We start from the raw sequence: 8,926 nt of genomic DNA on the forward strand, positions 1-8,926 counted from the left end.
CTCTCCGGGCCACCTACCCGCCCGCACCGGTGAAGACCATGTGTCTCTAGCCCAATCAGGGTTGTGGGGCCCGTGGCGTGGATAGGACAGTGTACCCCTCTCCGGGCCACCTACCTGACTCCACCATGAAGACCTCCGGACAGTCTCCTTGCACCCACTGGTGAAGACTGTGTGTCTCTAGCTCAATCAGGGGCTGAGTTGTGGGGTCTGTGGCGTGGTGGTGAGACTCCGCCCGCTTGGTTCAGAGCCAGGCGTCAACAGTGTAGGCCGCACCGGGCTATCCACCTGCCTTTGTAAGTAATTTGTCCTCCATCCAGCCAGCCAGGCTTCCAGACCTCCGGGGTTGTTCCTGCCCCGGAGGCAGGGGCGGATTGGCCATCCGGAAGATCGGGAGTTTTCCCGGTGGGCCGGTGCTGTGTGTGGGCCGGTATGCCGGTAGGATTTAGAAGAAAAAAGAGAAAAAAAGTTTTCTTTTCTTTTCTTTTTTTGTAATTCTTACTGGCCCACATCTGTAAGCGTTCCAGCCCCTAACGGCACACCAACGCAGCCTGTATGATTATTATTATTTTTAAAAAGTCATCGGTAGCCTAAGAAACCATTCACAAGAGTTTCTGCCCTGAGAGTGAGAACGCCATAAACCTTCCCAGTCTCAGTAGCCTGATATCAGACACAATTGTCTGTTGACAACCTCTAGGTGGATTTGAATGTCTGGTCCCAGGCTTCAGTCTTGGCACAGACACACAAAATGGACCAGAAAATAGTGTAAAGGAAGGGCAGAAAATCTGTGAGTTAAAAATGAAATCTGAAAAAAACAAATGCCTCTAAATGTGTGAGGTTCACTGATTTATTCAGTCCTTGTACGGCCCCAAACCCAACTGCTGTTGCTGCTAGCTTGGTGAGGACCGCAAGGAGGATATGTAAAAGGGAGGATATTTAAAAAGCGCATACATCCAGAAGTGATAAACTCTAGGTGCTGGACAAAAGTACAAGTAGAAATTGCTCAACATGCAACTCTTAGCAACCAAGCTTAATCTCATCTGCTAGGCCTATAAATGACATTTTAGCCATAAAAGTGCATAAGAAACATGTCTGGGTTTAGTATAGGCCATATAGGGGTTTCCAGTAGACTAGTACTGTACTTATATTTGGACTACTAACTACTATACTATTATTTGGATTACATTTTTATTGCAAATTTCAGTTTAGTCTTGATAGTGCTTCTTTGATATCCTTTGTTTAGTGCTGCTCTAACAGTGCAATTTCTACTGGGATCAATAAAGTATCTACTATGTACTGTACGTACATAGACAGAGAGGGGAAGTTTAAGCTCCTGTGTATTTATTTTTCCACAGTCCAAGATCAGGATAAACTAGAGCAGCTACACTAAATTGCCAACCTCTTTCATTCACAGGAATATTTCACTTGTTATAATTAACCAAAAGTGTCTTAACAGGATCAGGATATGAGACATTTGTGGGATTTTTTTTTATTTGGTTTTGTTTTTTTTGTTTTTTTATATAGAATTGTGAGTTTAATTCATGATAATAAAAGTTGGAATTTATTTATTTAACCTTTATTTATCAGGTGGTCCCATTGAGGTCATTGATCTCTCTCTTAGATAAAACAAGCAAAAATTGCATTGAAAGGTCAAAAGTTATAACAGCTACAGACAGTGACAAGTACCAACTGAGTCATTTATCATAACACCTATACAAGCTTTAAAATCAGGCAGTGGGACCAGCTTGCTCAGTTTCAAGTATTTTTGAAAACTATTCCAACTAAGATGAGCAGCGCACATAAAAGCTTTCCTTCCAAAGTCAGTCCTTGCACTTGGCACATGTAACAAAACCAGATCTTGTAATCTCAGGCTATAGCTACCTGGAGCTCTCTGTGCAATAAGAGAACAGATGTAGGATTGGAGTTTATCTAGCAAGGTTTTATAAATAAACATGTACTGAGCCTCCGTAAGGTAAGTGAATGCCAGCCCACCCTGGCATACAGGGTACAGTGATGAGTTAGTGCTTTACTATTTGTTACAAATCTCAGTACACTGTGATAGGCGGCATCTAACTTGTGCAGGTAATGGACTGGTGCATTCATATACAACAGATCACCATAGTCAAGCACTGGTAAAAAGAGTTGCAGAGACTAACCTCTTTCTCGCCTCAAATGAGAAACAGGACTTGTTTCTGAAAAATAAACCTATTCAACCTCAGCTTTTTGAGGAGCTTATCAACTTGAAGTTTAAAAGAGAGGCGATCATCAAGCCAGAACAGTATTACCTTAGTTTTATCAGCATTTAAAATAAGCTCTAGTTCAGAGAGTTGTGTCTGAATAATATTCAAAACAGCTTGCAATTTATCAACAGCTTCCTTAATGGATGGACCAGTACAGTACATCACAGTATTGTCTGCATAAAAATGGAAATTAGCTCCATCGACATTTTGAACTTAACCAGGGGTTCCCAAACGTTTCCATGCCAAAGACCCCCAAATAACCGTAGCCTTTGGCTGCGGCCCCTAGCCTGGCAATGCCATCCTGATGACGTGAGCTCACATTCTGTTTCTCTCCACATTTGTGAATAGCGAATATGGTCTGGCGATGCCAGGCTAGCGGCCCCCTATTACAAGATGGCAAAAATCCAAAACCAAAAAAAATGGCATAGGCTATATAAGACAAGTTCTGTGGTTGTGCATTTTTTGTATCCAGTAAAGATAACCTGAGCTAGCTAGCACAAGCAGTTGTAGGCTGATGTTTTTAATTTTTGTCAGGCAGACGCGATTGGGCACAACTGAAAGGGCATGGCCTCATTTCGATATGAATGGATTTTACAGTATTCAATTCATATTTTATTTTAAACCAGTACAATAATATAATGAATTTAATTTTAATTGAAGTGGATTTTGTTAATATAGAATAGTATTATCTATATCTATACTATAGAATACTATTATCTATATTAATATAGAACTATTAATATAGATGGAGAATAATAGTGCACCTAAAACAGAGCCCTGAGGAACACCATTAGTAATGTTGAGCCCATCAAATTGAACACATTGAGACCTTTCTGAGAGGTAATTCACAAACCATTCTACTGCATGGTCAGATATACAATAAAACAAAAACAAAAAGAGCTGCAGAACTCTGCTTATTGTCTAATGTGTCTAATGCCCGTAATACAATAATAATAAATCATTGTTGCAGTAATGGTGCTATGTTGCTTTCAGATGCCTGACTGATGTTGCGTATGAGTGCGTACCACTCAGTCAAATTCTCTACAAGAAATAAAAAGATGGCAAACTGTCTCATCCATAATTCACTAGAGGGGCATCCAGGCATGAGAGGAGCTTTTATAATAGAATACCCAATCAGAAAGATTTCTCCACTCCAGTGGATAGAATAATAAAAAAGAATGCATGCTGCATTTCTCCTCTGATTATTAGAGTGAAGAAAGACATTATTTTACAGAGCCATGCATACTGTACTGTATGTCTCAGAGAGAAAGAAAAAGGCCAGGGGAAACAGAAATCTTTCTCTGACTGTAAAATGGTCTGACGCAAATTGGACAAGGTCCAGTCACAATTTTTGAGTTAAATATTTCTCTTGGCCAAAGCTCAGATGATCATGCAGCCCTTTGCTATTGCAATATGCTATGATTTTATGGGTTATAAGTGCAATGTCTTCCCCATATTTATAAGTAATAAATGCAATGCACCCATTTTTCATGATCGCTTTCCGTCATTTGTTCAGCCGCTAAGCTTGGGAATGCTGTATTGCTTCTGTGATGGGGGACCATACAGTAGGTCAGGCCGGCACTGGGAGATGAGTGCACAGTAGACCCTCATAACGGCAGAGTTTACACAGGGACAGTGGAGCCATGGGGGGCAGAGCATAGTGCCAAGTCTTCTACTAAGAGGCAATCACAGGGTCGTCTCATCCATCACATGGAATGGTGTTTTCCACACACTGACTTCAAATGAAATCCCGAGGACGCTGAAAATCCCCTGCTAAATCATCAGGATGAGGTGCCCTAGCCAGACAGAGCACAGTCAGAGACCCTTCATCTGGAACCCGCTTTGTCATAAATATGGCACCAGCTACCCATGATCAAGTCAATACTACTGGTAACGCTTATTAGAAAACTTGATGATTTGTGATTACTGTTGAGCTGGCTTGACCTCATCTAAGGTCTTTTCTCTTGACCCTTTGGCCTAAACAGCTTGAGCCAGGCAAGGTCAATCCACCACAGGTCATGGGCACAGACTGCAGTCTCTACAACTGCTTGTGGAATGTTCCAGAGGAATAAGTGGATATTGTGCATCAGACATACTGTAATGCTTTGAGTGCCAAGAATAAGAGAGAGAGAGATAGGTTCAGAGCCCCACAGAGAGTGACTGATCTCAGCACTGAGCAACATACAGTACTGTTGAAACCATTGGAGTTAAAGTGAGATGATTACACACCCATCTGTGAGAAACAACTGACTGTTTTCGATATCTTCACCACAGTTAAATCATCTAAATAAATGACTACCATTTATCACCATTTTACCACATGTGTGACGTTATAATGAAATTGCAGTGCAAATAAGTTGACAAAGTCCCTATTCAGGTTCTGTTGAAACTCATAATATTGGATGATTAACAAGGTGAGGATACACATGCCAGGAACTACCTCAGTAGAATGCCTCTCTAGTCAGTCATGTACTGTACAGTAATGCAATGTAGAAAACTGAGAACAGTTGGTGTCAGAGGATAGCCATCCAAAACTGAACTCCCTTTCCCACCCTGTATTCTGCATGAGAACAAGGGTTACACCAGCACACACACACACACACACGCGCGCGCGCGCACACACACACACACACATCCCATGCTCCATGCTCTGCCAACAGCAACAGCACAAAGCCGGGAGTGAACCAGCATCATACTTCTGCATGGTGAATAACAGCTCAACACTCCTATGCCGCTGGGATGACGCTTCCATAGATCTGTCTGACTTACTCATTAAGATCCAGCATCAATCAAGCATCTGCAAGCAGGGTACATACAATATGGGCCGTGGCTATTTGGGGAAAAAGCGGAGATGATGTTTCTCAGTGATGAGTCTGAGTGCATGTGTCAGAGTCTCGCTGACCCCTTGGTGGTGTTAATGTGACACTGCTAGTGTGGCATCTGGAGCACGGTGACCCGGTGACACGGTCTCCAGCTGGCGGACCAATGGAGGGTGACCAACGTGGTCCCCGCTCCATATCGTCATGGTCTCGAGTGCTGTCCTACCGGTGGCAGCCTTCTGGGACGACCTGCTGAGGCCTGGCGGCAGCCGAGCTGGGGGGGAGGGGGGGGGGTCCGCTCACTCTGGCAGGCATCTGGGGCAGAGGTGCCACAGCATGGGAGCAACAGAGATTAGTGGATCTAGATGGGCTGGCTCGGAGACAGGATAAGATTACTGTCTGACTGAGAGTGGTCAGACTGATCCACACTTTCATTAGTGTCACTTAGTGACAATACTGCTGAAGGCACGGTTAGCGGAGTGATACAGTGCCACAAAGACACTTCCGGGATAAACTGCGGGGATGAGCCGGACAAGTTTACATGACAGGAACTATGCATTTGAAGAGATAGACGACTGTGTTGTTAAGTTTGAAACATGAAATCTGCACCTCTTAATCACCACACAGGCCTCTCATTCATTTATACTCTTTCCATATGGCTTGGATTTCTTCCCTGAAAATGACTGATGCACCGTGGGTGGAGTCCAGGGAGAGGGACACATACGTCCATCCACACATTTAATGAAGCTACTTACACTCCTGAAATGTATCCTAGAAAAGGGGATTACACAGGTTTTCATCGAAATCATTGTGTTTCATGTGTCACAAGCAATACATGAAATTAAGTGGGTCATCACTCAAGATCTTAGAGAAAGGATCGATGACATCAGATCTTCTGATCTAAACAAATACAAATTCAAACTTGTAATGCGTCTTTCTACTTTCCTGTTCTGTTCTGTTTGGGTTGGACAGCCTCCAGAACCCAGTTTAAAGACCACATCCACACCAAAGAGAACAGCACACTCAACAGCGCAAGGTTAGCTATTCCCAGGGGAAGCATGCAGGGTGATTATGGATGAACACATGGAAACCTTTTGCCTCTGTGAACCCATGCACCCAGTGCCCTCATGGCATAGGTGCTCCTTGATCAAAATGTGCTCTCAGTTTCCCAGATAGATCCTTTTATAAATAAATAGTTGACCGGGCACTACTTTATATATTTATAGTAGCCGCTACCAATGATGGATTGTACAAATTGTGTGTGCCTATGTCCCTTAACCAGCCTAACTGTCAAAGAGTAGGCAGCATATCCAGTGTTTTGATTACAAGGTCTCTGAGGGACTCTGTGGATCCAGAGTCTGGTTCACACTCTGACTTGTGAGGCAGAAATCTCTCTGGATGACTACTGACTACAGAGGACTGAGGAGAATACACCCAACGTAGACAATCACAAACTGTAGCCATAATATATTCTGAATTACCAAGCCAATGCTTGACATGGGATGGTGTACTGGGTTAGAAAAGATGCAAACTGAAGTCAGGACACGTGTCCATCAAAACATCAAAGCTGAGGAGTGTACCAGATCAGTATGGCGCACTGGACATGAACTCCAAACCACAGATGTTCTCATCATGTGTCCTCCAACCACAGTCAGATACAGGGAGCACATCACATGCTATGGTGCTTTTTATGTTGGAGAATAGCCCTACTGTACCTGGCATGTATTTCATGGTGCTACAGTATCCCAGGGTTATACTATACACAGTAATCAGGGAGAAAACACTGTTCTGCAATGTTATCAGAGAGAAAACGTTATTTCGAATTAGGGCCTATACTGGCACACAGCAAGATAATTCCATTGCTTATCCTCTCCTGGTTGTTTATCCTCACCTGCACATGAGATACACAGGAGAGAGGAAGGTGTCATTTTATGAAATGTTGCCGAAACGTTCCACTCTAGGTGATCAGTCTATAATTACTGGGTAGTAACAATGCAGGGATATATGCAGGGAGTCCAGGCTTAATATTATGGACGAATGAGCAAATGGCCAAATAATAAGGCAATTTGAAATCATTAAAGCTACACCTAATTGGTCATGACTAGTTTCTTAATAAGCACAGACCCAATCCAATTAAGTCTCACATGCTGTAGGATATGAATACTGTAGGATGTTAAATTACATAAAAATGGGCAGAATTTACACATGCTGTACACGCACACGCATATTGTTTCTATTCACGGTTCAGTATAGGTAGTCTACCCTTCAGGGAACCCACATCTGGTTCTGCTACTGCTTTCAAGAAGCCATGATCACACTGCATGCTCATTTACCCAAGATACATTTCACATGGAACAGAAACATATCACATTTCATAGGTGCCCAAATATAAAATGACAGGTCAGAGTTTTAACTCTCCCACCAAAAGGCTGCCTTCAGACAATAAACACCTCAGAGTTAAACGTATCTGAGGTTGGATCACCAAACAGAGGCTCTCAGCCTCCGCGTCTGGCAATAGTGTTCTGCTGGAGACTGACGGCAGTGGTGTACTGTGTTAAGGCCAGTGAGGCGTTGCATGTTGGGAGAGAGGTGGTGTTGACTTCTACGAGGCTGCTGTGGGAGGATGTCCGCAGCAGAAGTGTTCAGCTCTCTGCTCCAGACAGACCCCTGTGCTGCACATTCGTACGCATGTTCAGATACGCAGGGAACCGAGAGTCAAGACGTTGTGAGCTCAGTAGAGCAGAGGGAATTTATAACCAGAGGCAGAAAAGGAGTGTTGTTCTGCGCTAACGCTGTCATGTAAACACAGGGAATGAGAATGATCAGAAATGAGTGCAACCGAGCGTAGCTCTACACGATTCAAGTTGCTCTATTAAAGGGACTGGGAAAAGTAATGTTTTTGTTACTTGTTTACTGATTGTGGAGTATTATCACTGGCAGAGCTGTCAAACAAACAATCTTCAAATGTCACAACAGAGAACTTTTTTTTACTTACCGCCTTCAGGCTTGGGGAGAAAAACAGGGCTGTTGTGCCTCACCTCCTCCTCCTCCTCCTTCTCCACCTCCTCAGTGTCCTCACTATGGAGGTTAAACAGACTCTGGGGCTGCTCTTTGGGAGGGTGTCCTCCATCTGGTTTCAGCCTCAGCGGCGGCTGGCTGGTGGGGCTGAGACGGACCGTGGGGAGCATGTGCTGCTCGGCCTTCCAGGGGGATTTAGTGATGCGTTCCACCATGGCCCTTTCATGGTGATTGCCTGGCTGCTTGTCATCCGGTTTCACATGGCTGCTTGGTGTATTACCCTCCTGTTTCTCAACACCAATATCATAAGGTACATCCTGCCCTTTGGGCCTGGTGACATTCTTCAATGTAACTACCTTCTCCTCCTCCTCCTCTTCCTCCTCCTCCTCTTCCTCCGTCTCTTCCTCGTTGGTATCTTTAAGGTCCTCAGTCCCCTGAGGGGGTATCTGGCTCTCGGAGTGTCTGTGCCAAGTGGTGGTGCTGTCATCTCTGGGCCGGGAGGTGGTCTGTTCCACTGTTACTGTCGATGGTCTGTCTGTCACCTGTATGCTGAATCTATCTGGGCCTCTCTGTCTGTTTCCGTCTGTCACTGTGTCTTTGTCTGTCCCATGTGCTCTGTCTGTCACCTGTGGTTTGTCTGTCCCATGTGCTCTGTCTGTCACCTGTGGTTTGTCTGTCCCTTGTACTTTGTCGGTCACTCTGTCTGCATCTGTCATCTGTACTTTACCTATCCCTGCTACTCTGTTTGTCCCTGGTACTCTGTGTGTCCCCTGTACTCTGTCTGTCACTCTATCTGTCAGCATGTCTATCACTCCGTCTCTGTCTGTCCCTTGTACTTTGTTCATCCCTTGC

The sequence above is a fragment of the Borostomias antarcticus genome (assembly GCF_949987555.1).
Source record: "Borostomias antarcticus genome assembly, chromosome: 7".
Lineage (NCBI taxonomy): Eukaryota > Metazoa > Chordata > Actinopteri > Stomiiformes > Stomiidae > Borostomias > Borostomias antarcticus.